Source organism: Dasypus novemcinctus, chromosome 1 (assembly GCF_030445035.2).
Source record: "Dasypus novemcinctus isolate mDasNov1 chromosome 1, mDasNov1.1.hap2, whole genome shotgun sequence".
Classification (NCBI taxonomy): Eukaryota; Metazoa; Chordata; class Mammalia; order Cingulata; family Dasypodidae; genus Dasypus; species Dasypus novemcinctus.
The window spans coordinates 97817046-97832088 of record NC_080673.1 but is presented as its reverse complement, the minus strand read 5'-3'; the positions used below and the strand labels follow the sequence as shown (position 1 = coordinate 97832088).

The 15043-nt window shown below is 39.9% G+C and overlaps 1 protein-coding gene across 2 annotated transcripts in view; it reads right to left on the bottom strand.

The window, feature by feature from the left end:
* Positions 1 to 12311, bottom strand: part of LOC101438747 (sodium/hydrogen exchanger 9B2) — a 50688-nt gene extending 38377 nt beyond the window's left edge. For both annotated transcript variants that reach the window (XM_023590625.3, XM_023590626.3), the window contains exon 1: positions 12223 to 12311. The gene's annotated coding sequence lies outside the window, so the exon portion shown is untranslated. The remainder of the gene's footprint in view (positions 1 to 12222) is intronic.
* Between the last annotated feature and the right edge of the window lie 2732 nt (positions 12312 to 15043).

Genomic DNA, 15043 nt, shown 5'->3' with positions numbered 1-15043 from the left:
ACAAATCTACATTGGTCCATGTTTGTACTTTACCCTTATGTTTGTTCATTCCTCAATCTTGAGGAAGTTGTTATGATGTCCATTATGCTTCAGACTGAGAGGGAGCTTAGATATGGGTAAGATGGAAGGAACTGTTTTGCTTGCAATTGTGGATATTCTTTGTTTTTGGGGATGGGACTTGTCCATCATTATCATTTTGTTATTTGTTCTGGGGGAGTCTGAAGAACTCTACTGCGGTTCAGCCCTAAAACAGCATATGAACATACCAAAGATGTAAGTCTCTGAGACATATATTTAATGGTATAGTGATAATTATAGGTTCAAATAAAAGGGGTAGAAAAATCATGAGTAGGGACATTGTAAATGAGTTTAACTATGTTATATTGGGGAAACAGACTATCATATATTCCAAAATAAGTCTCAACAATAGGATGCTGATTTCATAGGGTTGTGTGCCTTGCCTGTAGTGTCCAGATGTTCCAAAAGCCCTTATGAGCACTTTTTAAAAAAAGATTTACTTATTTATACTTATCTGACCCTCCTCCAGATGATTCTCTCATCTGTCTACTCATTGTTTGCTTGTCTTCTCTGGGAGGCACCAGAAACCAAACCCAGGACCTCCCACATGGGAGGTGCCTGCACAACGACCTGAGCCACATTCACTCCCCATGGACTGCGATGTCTACTGGCTTGTGGCATCTACTCATTAGGCATCTGCTCATTATGGCAGGTGCGGCATCTAGCTCACTGCAGTAGGTGTGGCTGTCTAGCTCATTGCAGGGCTGTGTGTATCTGATCATCTTCTTTAGGAGGCACTGGGTCCTGAATCCTGGATGTCCTATGTTGTAAGTGAATGCCTAGTTGGTTGAGCTACATCTGCTTCCCAGTTAGCAGCACTTTTGTTTGAGGCTTTGTTTACTGTGGCATTTAGTGAGGTTTGTCTGAGACCTGCATAAGTGTAACTCCGGAATGGTCTCCTGACTCACTTTGAAATCTCTTAGCTATATTTTGTATTTATTTTGTATTTATTGTTTCTCCCTTTTGGTCAATGCCTTTTTCCAAATGCATCACTGGTTGGCTCTTTGGTGCCAGGGAGGCTCATCTCTGAGAGTCATGTCCCACATCGGGGTTGGGGGAAGGTAGTGAGTTTATTTGCTGAGTTTGGCTTAGAGAGAGGACACATTTGAGTAACAAGTAGGTTTTCAGGAAGTAACTCTTAGGCATTAGTTATTGTTAGGCTAAATTTCAATTTTACAGGAATAAGGCTCCTAAGTACAAGCATTAATTTAGAAGGCTTGGCATATTGGCCAGTTTTCTTTTATTGGGCACTGTCTATAAATTCCAGATATTTTCACCATTCTATTTTAGAAAGTAGCAGGACTCTCCAGATGGGGGTTTAATATTTTGCTGAAGGCCAGCTTCTTGACTAGGTGGATATAATACTCACTCCTGTCATTTATTCACCTTTCTCCTTAGTAGAATTACATAAAAACTTTGGGGCAGTGTCACTTAAATTACTTCCTTTTCAAATTCTCAAAATCAGCCAATTTTGCCACTTAGAAAGAATATTTTTTAAGTAACCAGCAAGTATAATTTATCATTTCTAGTAGACATGAACTACTGGCTAAAACAAAGCCTTTGAGAACATATTTTATCAATTTATTTTAGTCCTTTTAAACAAACAATTAAAACTTGGCATGGTGTCTGCAGGAATTTATATAGTTTTGTACTCCAAAAAAATTCCATATTCTCCTATAATCTCTATCATGGATGTCAAAGTACTTATTTTAGATTGTAGAGGCATTGTAGAGAGAAAGGTAAAATAAAAAATCAGATGCTAGTATTTTAATAAATCCAGTGAGACAATTTACAACTGCTGAGCTGTTTCTTTATTCTCTGGTATATTTCCATTTCCAAAAGTACATTTAAACTATCTGTCTCATTTCAGAAACCACTCAAATTTAGGAAAATCAAGAAAATGTCAGCTCACTTACCTCGTTCATAATTATTGGGTTTCAAAATTATAATATGTTCCCTATTAAGAAGGCAGTTTTGACAAATAAGTTAGAAAATAAGCAGAAATTATCTTTGCAGGGCCATTAGAAATGTCACAAAATCGTTAGCAGTAGGTTTCTACTCTTTATTCACAGAGAGGCTCTTAAGGCCTCATGCTCTACCCTATACTTCAGAGGGAGCACATGCTCAGGTGAGGCCTGGCCTAGGAAGAAATTTCTTCCACCTCACCCCCAACATTGACTGTTTCAGGTATGAGCATGTGGCCCATACCTACCTGGCTGATGAGAGTCAGCTTTGGAGTGTTTAGTGGAACTTTTGAGAAAGAGCTATCTTTCTGTTAGGATTAAAATACATAGTACAGTACAAGATATGGCTCAAGCATTTGGCAACCTGCCTCCCACATGGGAAGTCCTGGGTTCAGTTCCTAGAGCCTCCTAAAGCCATCTTCAAAAAGAAGAATGAAATTAGGGGACTCACTTCCCAATCTTAAAACTTACTACAAAGCCACAGTAATCAAAAGAGCTTGGTACTGGCACAAGATTAGACATCTAGACCAATGGAATCAAACTGAGAGTCCAGAGATCAATCTTCACATTTATGGCCAACAGATTTTTGACAAGAAGATAAAGACCAGGGAAGCAGATTTGGCTGAACTGATAGAGCATCTGCCTACCATATAGGAGGTCCAGGGTTCAAACCCAGGGCCTCCTGACCCATGTGGTGAGCTGGTCCACACGGAGTGCTGACACAGGTAAAGAGTGCCGTACCATGCAGGGGTGTCCCCCGTGTAGGGGAGTCCCATGCGCAAGGAGTGCGTCCCGCAAGGAGAGCCACCCTGCGCGAAAAAAACACAGTCTGCCCAGGAGTGGCGGTGCACACATGGAGAGCTGATGTGGCAAGAGGATGCAACAAAAAGAGACACAGATTCCCAGTGCCGATGACAAGAAAGTGAGCGGACACAGAAGAACACACAGCGAGTGGGCACAGAGAGCAGACAATGGGGGCGGGGAATGGGAGAAAATTAAATGAAAAATAAATCTTGAAAAAAAAAAGATAAAGACCACTCAATTGGGAAAGAATAGATGGCATTGGTGATTTTGGGCCCCTTACCATTCCAGTTAAATTTGATGATTGGCTTTTCCATTTCGTCAAAGAATGTTGATGGAATTTTGTTTGGGATGGTGTTGAATCTGTAAATCACTTTGGGTAGAATTGATATCTTAATAGTCTTCCAATTTATGAACACAGAATGTCCTTAAACAAATATTGTTTAATCTGAATTATGAGTTAATTGGCTAAGTGACAACTTGCCACCCAGCTATGTCTTAAGTTTCTAGTAATCAAGGAGCTTTACTTTTTAAAAATTCCAGTTACATTGAGATGCTTTGAGAAATTTTTATATATTAGAAATTATGCTAAGAACTATGAAGGCAAGGTACATTTCAGGTAAACACTGAAAGTGCCTACACACAGAAGCAAAAGGTTTTTTTTTCAATCAAGAAATTGTATTATTCAGACTGATACAGAGCCTACTAATTGTATTAGAAAAAAATTATCCTTCTGAAAATTCCAAATTTTCATAAATTTCAAAATTGAGTAAATAACCTCAATTTACTCAAAATTCTGTGACTCGGGGGAAGCAGGTATGTCAAGCAGTTGGGTACCCACCTACCACATGGGAGGTCCTGGTTTCAGTTCCTGGTGCCCTCCTAAAAAAAAAAAAGATGAGCAGACACAGAGAGCACAACAACAAATAGACACAGAGAGCAGACAGCAAGGGCAAACAATGAGGTGGGGGAGAAATAAATAAATAAAATAAATCTTAAAAAAAAATTCTGTGACTCAAACATCGATTTCAATCGAAGAATGAGGTTTGACTTAAGTAAGTCAAGGGATGTGGTTGTTATGGCTGTTGTGATTGCCCACTTGTCAAGCATTTTTTAAAAATATATGCAAAAGCTGGTAGTCATTCATGCAGATTTTTAGGATGGGTAGTATTCAGAAATTCTTACAGAACTGATTTACATACCTAGAAACTATCTGAGGCTTAATTTGAGCTTTATTTGCCAATATTAGGGACAGATGCCATCAAAATCATAGAGCTATGATCTTGAAACAGTCTTCTTCATCTTTCCTCCAAATTTGTGAGGAAACTGTACATAAAGAATGAGAAGTTTTGTATATTTATATGTATGTGCACAAATGTAGATAAATAAATAGAAAAAGAAACACTTATTAACAGTAGTTGCCCTTGGGAAGGGAAATGGAGCTAAAGTGGTTAGACTTCCATTTTTATTCTCTGGATTAAAATTTTTAAAAATTCTCATGCAATTTTAAAACACATTTTAAAAGAATCTATGCAATTCTTAAAGTGCTAGAGAAAAGAAAATTATGTAGTTTTCCTTGGTAATATTTTTCATAGATAACAATCTGGTAATTTGATTGTAGGTAATTAATCCCACCTGCCACAATTTAAGGTCATTTTTTGTTTATGGCTTTCAAATAATATGCAGAATTGCCTAAAATGCTCTATTGCAGTAGTTTTTGTATATTTTTAAATTCAACAATCTTTCATAAAATGAAACCTTATCCTGAAGTCCAACAAATAAAGCAGATAAAGGTGAAGCTGCAAGAGCCCTATTCATTCACCTGGTGCCAATACAAGTGAAATACATTTTGAAAATCACCTCCATAAATATACTTTTATATACAGAGAGATATTTGTTAAATCAGCCTTTTCTTTTCCAGGTAATTTATTAGTCTAAATGTTTAAAAGTGCTTTCTGGGGAAGCAGATGTGCCTCAACCAATTGGGTTCCTGCCTACCACATGGGAGGTCTGTGGTTCGGTTCCTGGTGCCTCCTAAAGAAGACAGTGAGCTGACGCAATGGGCAGGCATGGTGAGCAGACGGAACAAGATGACACAACAAGAGACATGAGGAAAAACATAATGAAAGACACAACAAAGCAGGGAGCAGAGATGGCTCAAGTGATTAAGTACCTTCCTCCTATATCGGAGGTCCCAGGTCGGTTCCCAGTGCCTCCTAAGAAAACAAGGAAGAGGAACAGACACAGCAAGTGCAAACAACAAGTGGGTGGAGAAATAAATAAAATAAATCCTTAAAAATAAAAAAGGAAATTTTAGGTCATACATATATTACTAGAATACAAATTGAAAGAAAAAAAGTGCTTTCTGTAATATTCCAGGGAGAAATAAAAATAATTATCCATTTGCAAATATTCATAGGCTCTTGGTCAAGTAAATTATGCTTACTGCTATCAAATGAATTGCTGCTAAAAGATCATTACATGGAGAAAGACTGATAACTATCTTTTTTTTTTTTTTTTTGGTCTGGGATATGGACAGGCTGACCTTTAATGGAGTAATCTTACTAAGAATTTATTTATATTGCTAGAGTATCACTATGTACTATATCTATGCATTTGAAATAACACCACCATGACTGCTTATTAAGTATTCTATAATGATTATAATAATAAGGACCTCTTACATTTGGTGTCGATTCACGCATGTGTTGAAAGTATTGACTCACATTGTTATATAACATTTCTATATAGGACACACAGAAACTTTCCAGTCTGTGAATTCTTCTTGTCAACTTTGTTCTAAAAATGCTCATTTCTGGAAAGGAACTCAGTGAGGAATTTAGATCAGGCTGCAGCACAGGGCTTAAAACTTTCCTTGAGGGAAATGGACTTGGCCCAGTGGTTAGGGCGTCCGTCTACCACATGGGAGGTCCGTGGTTCAAACCCCGGGCCTCCCTGACCCGTGTGGAGCTGGCCTATGCGCAGTGCTGATGCGCGCAGGAGTGCCCTGCCACACAGGGGTGTCCCCCTCGTAGGGGAGCCCCACGCGCAAGGAGTGCGCCCGTAAGGAGAGCTACCCAGTGCGAAAGAAAGTGCAGCCTGCCCAGGAGTGGCACCACCCACACTTCCCGTGCCGCTGACAACAACAGAAGCGGACAAAGAAACAAGATGCAGCAAATAGACACAGAGAACAGACAACCGGGGGCGGGGGGGAGGGGATTAAATAAATAAATAAATCTTTTTAAAAAAAAAACTTTCCTGGACAAATAATTACTGAAATGACTAAGAATGATTCCCTGAATGAGAATGATCTTATCTGAAACTGTTAGGTGTGCTTACCACAAGGGCCAAGTTACCTAAGGAAAACAACAGCTGTTCTATTTGGTTAATTGATATAGTAATTTTGTTGAATCATTATGAAGTTAAATACTACATAATGAGATATGAGGAAAGGGAAATGATTCTGAGGTAAGAAGGGACCCAACACCAGCTTTTCTCTCCATTAATTTTTCTCCCCACTAAAAGCAAATGTATATAAAATCTAGAAATAAATATTATTTCTAGACCCATTAAAATCATAATTCCCAGAGATTGAACCTAGGAATGTTCCTAAACCTCCCAAGTTTGACAGACACTACTTATTACCTACCCAACAGCCATTTGTTCAGGTATGCCAGAGGGTCCCTTCCACAGCTCTAAGGATGAATCAAATTGGTCTAAGGCAGCCTCTGTAACTCCATTCCTCCTTGCCAGTTGTTAGTTTAGGGGTGAACATGATTCATTTTTTGCCAATGGAATTTGCAGGTAAGGATTTTGGGTGTCAATGAGTAAGATTTTCCTTGTTAATAAAAAAACAGAGAAGCAAGAGGAAAAATCTTTTTGTCTTAAAATTCCCTTGTGTGTAAAATGGGTGGGGATGGGGAGTTGGGGTTGGGAGGTCATTGTACTGTATTTCTTGGAATTCTAGCAGCCATCATTTACACATGAAGAAAAAGTCAAGATTAGCAGAGAGAAAGTGACTTTGAGCCCTAAAACACTTTTTGGTACTAGAAAGTGGTGTGCTACTATTACAAGTACCTAAAAATGTAGAAATGTGTCCAGAATAGGGTAATGGGTAGAAGCTGGAAGAACTGTGAGGCACTTGATAGGGAAAGATGATATTGTTTGAATATATCATTGGTAGAAACATGGATGCTAAAGTCCTTATTTCCACGAAGCTTTAGAAGGTAATGGTGAATGTGTTAATGAAAATTGGAAGAAAGGTGATCCTTGTTACAAAATGACAGAGAACTCAGAGATATTGAGTTCTGATGTCAAATGGAAGGCAGGACTCGAAAGTGATGAACTTGGATATTTAACTGATGAGATTTCCAAGCTAAGTATAGAAAGTGTAGCCTAGTTTCTCCTTGCAGCTTAGAGTAAAAAGAGAGAGAGAAGAAATAAATTGGGGATTGAAGTATAAGCACAAAAAACCCAGCAACTGACGATTTGGAAAAGCTGAGCCTATCCAGATAGTGTGCTTGGAGACTAGGGTCAGAAGTGACTCTACCAGGGATCTCCCTGAACATGAGGAAGTGAGTCTCCAGGGCATAGGCCTCCCCACAAGGATTTAAAGGAATAATCTTTTGCTAAAGAGAGTGTGGCTGGCATGGATCCAGTAGCTAAGTGGGATTCAGGATTGGAAATGCAGTTATCCAGGAAGGATCCTTGCCTATGGTTTGGATGCCCTGGAACGGCACACAAAGCTGATAAGGCTTTTTCCAAATGTGTGTGAACAGAACCAGTGCCAACCTAGACTTAAAGGGGCAAAGAAGGAATGAAATGCAGGAAGAATGACTTCAAGGGCAGAACCACAGAAGCAAAGGTATGGACCTAAATGAGGTTGGGTGAAGAGTGGGCCCACTCATATGTATGTGTACCTGCTTTTGGTAGGTACAAAGCCATCTGCTGCAGCAGATGGAGGAGGCAGGCCTTGTATCCTGTTGTTCAGAGAAAGTGCCACCAACACAATTTTGTAGAGGGGGGTGCTATGCTCCAGCATTTGTGGAGAGCCTGGCCACCACTCAGAGGGTGGGGCCTATGTCTTGGCATTAGTGCTTGGACAGGGTGGAGCCTACACCCCAGTGTTTGGGAAGAACATGGTTGCTGTGCAAGCACTTGTAAGGGGTAGGGCTACCGCTCCATCAGGCCCAGAGGACCAAACCTCAATCCACAGATGTTTCTCAGATTAAAATCAAGTGGAGCTTGCCCTGCTGGGGTTTGGACTTGTTTGGGAACGGTGACCCCTGCTTTCCTTCCAATGTTTCCCTCCTGGAATAGGAATGTTTATATCTATACCTGTCCCACCACTGTAAACTGGAAGTACAAAACTTGTTCTCTTGGTTTCTCAGGTCCATCAGAAAGAGGAATAGATGGACCATACCCAAAACTGACTTTGATGAGATTTTGTACTTAATGGTTGTTCTAAAATGGCTTAAAACACTTGGGAGTTGTGATGGAATGAATGTATCTTCCATGTAGGAAAAACATGTCTTTTTGGGGCCCAGAGAACAAACTGTTAGGGATTGAATCATGTCTCCTATTAAAAGCATGTTTAATCCCAACCCCTGGTCCTATGGGTGTGAACCCATTTGTAAATAGAACCTTTGAAAATATTTTCAGTTTAGGTGTGCCCGAACTGAGCAAGCATGGGCCTTAATCCAATATGGCTGAAGTCCTTACAAGCACAGGAAATTAGACACAGAAGGAGAAGCCACAGGAGCAGGCAGGAGCTGGGAGTCAACACAACCAGAAGAGAAAGGCAAAGGTGCTGCCATGTGCATAACCACGTGACAGAAGAGCCCAAAATCAAGTGTCACTGGCAGTCAGCCCCAAAATGCCATAGTCTTCAGGGAGAATGCATTGATTTCAGATTTCTTCTAGCCTTAAAACCATGAGCCAATAAATTCCCATTGTTTAAGCCAACTCCTTGTGAGGTATTTGTTTTATCAGTTGGGAAACTAAAACAAGCCCTGATATCACTGAGCTATTAAACAAACCCTGGAACCAGTTACCTCCAGAATCTTGTGTGGAAAAAGTCAACTTGAATCTTAGAAGCCACTTTCAGCCAAAAACATCCTAACCAATGCAACAGGTGATTATTTTTTTAACAATTCTATTTTATTGATGCATATTAATAAATATACAATTCATCCAAAGAGCACAATCAGTGGCACTTGCCATAATCATATTGTAGTATGTTCATCATCCCAATCATTATTAGAGAATTTTCATTATTTCAGTAATAATAGTAATAAACAAAAAACAGACAGACAAGAAAATTCGTCACCTCTCAATCTCTCTTTGCTTCCCTCACTGTATGTAGCTGCTATCAAAAGTGCATAATCAATGGCTTTTAGTGCAATCACAATACAACAGGTGATTTTGACATATGGCCAGCTCTCAGAAGCTCTGGTGAAAAGTAGTGATGAGAAATCTTTGGTTTACATGTGCCACCCTTGTTTCTTGATGTGGTCTAAAACCTTCATAGAGGACTAAACATGAGCACACTGCCTTTTTAAATTATATTTTTCAAAAATGTCTGGAAAATAACATTTTAGTACCTAAAAATCAGTGCCAGTTTTTCACCACCATTCTTTTAAGCAAGAGAAAAGATGATATAAGCATATTAATATATTCCCCTCCCCATCCCTGATATTCAATTGTAGTATTTTAATATTGAATGAAATTTAAAAGTTGGCCTTATAGATATTTGATTGTTTTCTAAATTTCTACTCATGCAACAAACAAAACAACAATAACAACAGCAGAATACTGCCACCATTTCCTGGGTTTTTACTTCCTGCTTTCGGTATTTGGTAAACTTTTACTAGTTATTCGCAATCTAGCTCATATGTCACCTTCTCAGTTAGTATTCCCTAATTACGCTTAACCTAATTCTCCCACTAGTTTTTTCTCTGAGCATCATTCGACAAATATCTAATAAGCTCTTCCTATGCTATTGCCCTTGTGCTGGTGATTCAGAAATGAGCAAGTCTGACAAAGTTCCTAACTCAGAGTTTGCAGACTAGAAGGGGAATGATACATAATTTCTTAGCAATCACAATAAAGTGTGGCAAGTGCTTTAATTTTAGGCATGTGAGAGAGCAACTTCATCCTGCACTATTAGTGAAGTTTAACAGGCTTTTACTGGGTTTCTATGGTGTGTAAGGCACAGGAAATAGAAAGATGAATAAAATGCCATCCTTGTTCTTTAAAGCATGATAGAGACTGCTATATGTTTATAAAACCAGTTTTCTCTGCTTTCTGGGTAAACAAATAATTTATATCTCCCAGCCTCTTTTGTAGGTTAGTGTAGCATGAGACTGAGTTCTGGCCAATGGAATGTGAACATAAAGTATTCTACTTCCAGTCCTTCCCTTTAAGAAACCTCTCATGCAATTCTCTACATACAGTCTCTTTTCCAGCCCACTGTCTAGAAACTAAAAACTTCAAAGCCATACTGTAAAAGAAGTTTGAGTTCCTGAATCACTAAGTAGAAGGCCACCAGGTGAACACTTGATTGTACTTAACATGAGTGAGAAAAAAGCTTCTATAGTGTTAAGTTTCTGAGATTTGGGGAATTTTTTGTTATAGCATTTAGTGTTACCTTAAGGTAATTTAATTATGATGTGACAGATGCAGAAATAGAGTTAAACAAGGGAGGAAGAGGTTTTGCCCTGCCTGCCTGAGGTCAACTGATGCTTGAATCTTACTTTGGGAGATAATATAGTTTCATAAAAAAATTAGATTAAGATCATTTCAGGCACAGAAACTGCAGGAGCAAAGGATGATGTGTAGAAAGGAAGCAGTAGGTAGAAAATGGAGATGAAAACCCTGAGTGTAAATCCTTGCCCTGTTGCTTCCTAGTTGGAGCATCTTGGGCAAGTCACTTAATTAGTCTGGGCAAGTTTCCTCATCTGTAATATAATGAAAATGCTTACATCACAGAAAATCCTAAAATAGAACCAAATATATCATAGGATTTTTGAGTCCTCCTAAAACAACAACAACAACAAAACAACAAGCAAACAAATAAAAGAAAACAACTCTGGGGAACCGAAGTGGCTTGGCTGAGCACTGGCTTCTGACGTGAGGGCCCAGTACCTAAAAAAAACAAAAAAACAAAACAAAAAAGCCAGCTCGCTTCTGCCTCATGCCTGCCTTTAAAACCTCAGATGAGTCATCTACTTACCACACCCTAATTTTGCATCTAGAACTCTAGCTGGGAGTCTGAGAAATGCCTTTAGCTTTCCAGTTTCTGTGGGACAAGAAAATACTCTAGAACAGGGGAGAATGGATGTGAAAGCCAAACGACCACACCCAGCATCCGCAACTTTGGTATGGGCCCCAGAACTTAGCCCTAGGTCACTGACTAGGACCTACTCTATAACATCTTCTAACTTCTATGAATGCCCTAGAAAAATAGCAAAAATGTAGTCAATAGGGTGATAATTCTAAAGACCTTATTAGGTTAGATAATATATTATGTGAATTAGTCACTTTGCTTCATTAATTAATATAGCCTGAATCACACAGTACCTAGTTACCTGTTTCAGTATATTTTGATCCATTCCATATAGAGCTCCTGAATGATGGAAATTGTATTTAATTCATATTTGAATCTCCTGTCACCATGCCCCCTCGGCACAGAAAATACACACAGGCATTAGCTGAATGGAAAAGTTTCATTCTTGACTTTGAGAGAAATAGTAGACCAGAATTTCAAAAAAGTACAGTTTAGCAGCAGCCTTAACAGTCAGGTGGAAGCCCTATTATAGGAACGGGTGGGGAAAAGGGTTTTGGTCTTTCAGTGAGACGAGAGTTGATCTGGTAAAGATGTCTACTCTGCTGAAAGTTGGTGCTGTTGATTTCTTGATGGAAGGCTAAAGGAATGGGTGGTTTCCTGCGATTAATTTTTTAAAGGCAACACATCACACTTGCATCTAGGGTGGCTAAAAGAAAGGGTGGCATCCTGCGGTTAATTTTTTTTTTTAAGGCAACAAACACATCACGCACGTGTCTAGGGTGAGACAAGGGTGAGATAAAAAGCTGATGCCAGATAAGTAAAAAAGCTGCGCCCTGAACCTGCGCTTTGAGCAAGTGGTTATGTTCAGAAGGAAACGATGTCTCTTAGCACCTCGGGGGTGTTAATCTCATTCACAAAATCCACACCCTCTACCTGTTTTGAAAACTAAAACAAAAACAAACTAGTAAAACCCACACTTAACAATTGCAAACAACGAAGCAGCCACATTTTAAAAGTCATGGGGTACGCCTCCTCGCCGGCGACGCACCGCACGTCAGTAAGAAACCTGGTGCGAAACCATCCCTAGATTACCTGCTTCTGGGTCGGGAGGTTCGTACAGAGCAGAGCAGTTCCCCGCTGCGATCTACTGAAAGTCAGCCCTCGATATAACGGTTTGAAAAAGAAAAGAAAAAGAAAAAGAGAAATAAATAAAAAGAAAAACAAGAACAAAAACCCATCGGCACAGCACCGAAGGGGGTGGGCCCTGGCTCTGGGCCCCGGCCCCGGGAGGCCGCCTGTTTTATCACCCTTAGCTTCTCCAGGGGCCACTCACGTCACGGTCTCCAGCGCAGGACCAGGCTCTGCCCCACCGACTTGGAGACGGGCTACGAGAGGGGTCTGCGGGGGAGAGCGCGGAGCGGGGCGCAGCCTCAGCGCGCGGGGTTTCCCGGCGGGCCGGGAGCGGCGGGAGCTGCGGCTGCTGCAGGTAACGGGGAGCCGGGCCCCGCCTCTCTGCGCCCCGAGGAGGCGGCCTGGACCCCGCGCGGGAGGAGGTCGGGAGCGAGCCCGGGCGGGTCCGGGGCCCGGAGCGCCCCCCTGCTGCAGGCCGCGAGCACGTGGCTCGTCCGCGGAGGTGACGCCCGGCCGACCCCTCGTCCACCCCGCGGGACCCGCCCGCGGCGCCCGCTCCCCCGGCCTCGGGGCGGGCCCGGGGCGGCGTTCCCGGCGTTGGTTCCCGCCCACTGTTCCTCCAGTCCCTGAAGCCGCGAGCAGCGGAAGGTTTCCCAGCGACTGTGGGCCGGGCTCCGCGTCTGGCTCTTCAATGAAGAAGCCCTGGGCCAGAAAGCGCAGCGCCGGGGTCTTCGGGAGCCAGGAGAGTGTAGCCCGGCAACCTATTGCTTGGTTTATCGTTCCCCAAACCAACCTCTAAATTTCGTATTTTCACTCCACCTTTTATTTGTACTTTTAGAAGTGTCTTCTCAGGTGCTGGGGGAAAACAGGACTCTTTCTGCAGGCGACCATTTTAATGGTGGGATAAAAAAATTGTAAATGTGCTCCCGCATTTTAATCGCTTCTTTAACGCGAGCTCTTCTTGCTGTGTTTTCTTTTATTTTAACCCTAACATCAACAGTTTGATTCATTTTCATTGACTCCTCACACGTCCGTGTCTTCCGTTCCTCTATATATCTCGCCTCTAACTGCATGTCTCCACGCGCGCCCCTTTAGGATGACTTTTATTGCCTTCAAAAATAAAAAATTTTCTTACCTGCTTTCACTCCTTCAAGCAAGTGTCAATAATTTGTTTTAACCACCTATTTCCAGGCTAGAGGGACTGTCCTCGAGTGTATTTTTCCACCAGGCACAGACGACTCATTCTTCCTCTCTCAGTTCTTCCTTGTGGAGTAAAATGGATGAGCCTATGTTCCTTCCTCTAATTCCCTTCTTCACAATATCCAAGAAACGATGATTTTCCTGAACTGAACTGTTCCTTTCCTAAAGCTTGCAAAAGTTTCTAGTGACACCCAGCTTCCTCTTGCAACACGAGTAATAGGTATTTTTCTTTCTTTTTTTCAGTCATATGATCTTCACTGATACATGACCGAATTTGATCCACATGACTCTGGAGAACATTGAACTTTTTTGGGGTAGTAGTTTACATTGCTTTTTAAAATTTATAATGTTTTATACTTTATAGTTAGTTCTCACAGAACTGAGAGAGCACTTACTATTAGAATCCATTTTGTACAATTGATCCTGTGTTTAAAATTCAATTTTTCATGCTGTACATATACATATATACCTGCTCACAGCAAAAAGAACTTCATGATGTATTTATAAGCTTCGGTGTTTATAATATCACTTGATAAGAAGTAACAGCATTTTGATTATGATACACCAAAAGAAACCCAGGTCATTTAGCCCAACTCTCTAATTTAATAAACCAGAAAACTAAGTTAGGCAATTTTGTCTATGTCACAAACCAAGCCATCATGATCTTGTAGTGAAATGGCTGGTCCATAACTCCAAACCAAAATCTTATAATCAATGGACTCCTCTAAAATGCCACTTAAAATATTCTTTACTGTGAATTTTAATTTTTCTTCATAAACTGTTTCATTTTATTTCTCATACCTAAATGTTATCCTTTCCTTTTCCATTTCAAAATAGTCCTTGCTGTACTGGAGAAAAGTCTAAGAAATACTGCTCATTTATTTAGTATCTATTTGTCCACCATACCATTTTGTCTTTTAAGTTAGTAACAAATAAACAAAATGCAAATATAAAACTCTAAAACTAGAATTAAAAAAAAAAGCTTTTCCCTCAAAATCTACTACAGAATTATTATTCAGGAATTTATTTTCTTGAGCTGTATAATTCCAGGAATGTTTCATTTTTTTCCCCTACTTGTTATATGGTATATTTGTATTTATGCAGAAACTATTTCCAGATTACATATCCTCTGGTCTATTATTCTGGGGCTTATTTATTTATCTTTAATCTAGAAAATATCCCTCAAACTGACAATATATCCTTCTATTTAACTATATGTTTCTTAGGCCCATGTCAAATATCATTGCCTATTTTAATATGGATAGTTTAGATTAAGAAAATAGTGCTTAATGATTTTAGTGACAACATTCATTGAGTACGAATACTTGATTATCTGTTATGTAACAGATGAACAATATATTTCTGAGTTAAGAAATATAAATATTTACTCCAAGTTATTGAAGTCAAGCTCCTTCACTTGATGTTCATTTATAATAGTGTACAAATTTTAAATTAGGATCCACATATAGACCTACTGCAGAATTGTATAAAATATTTGAGTACTGGAAAATAGCAATAAAGTAAAAATTAATACTTTTTCCCTAAACATCTTTTCCTTCATATTCACATTTTAATGGCATAT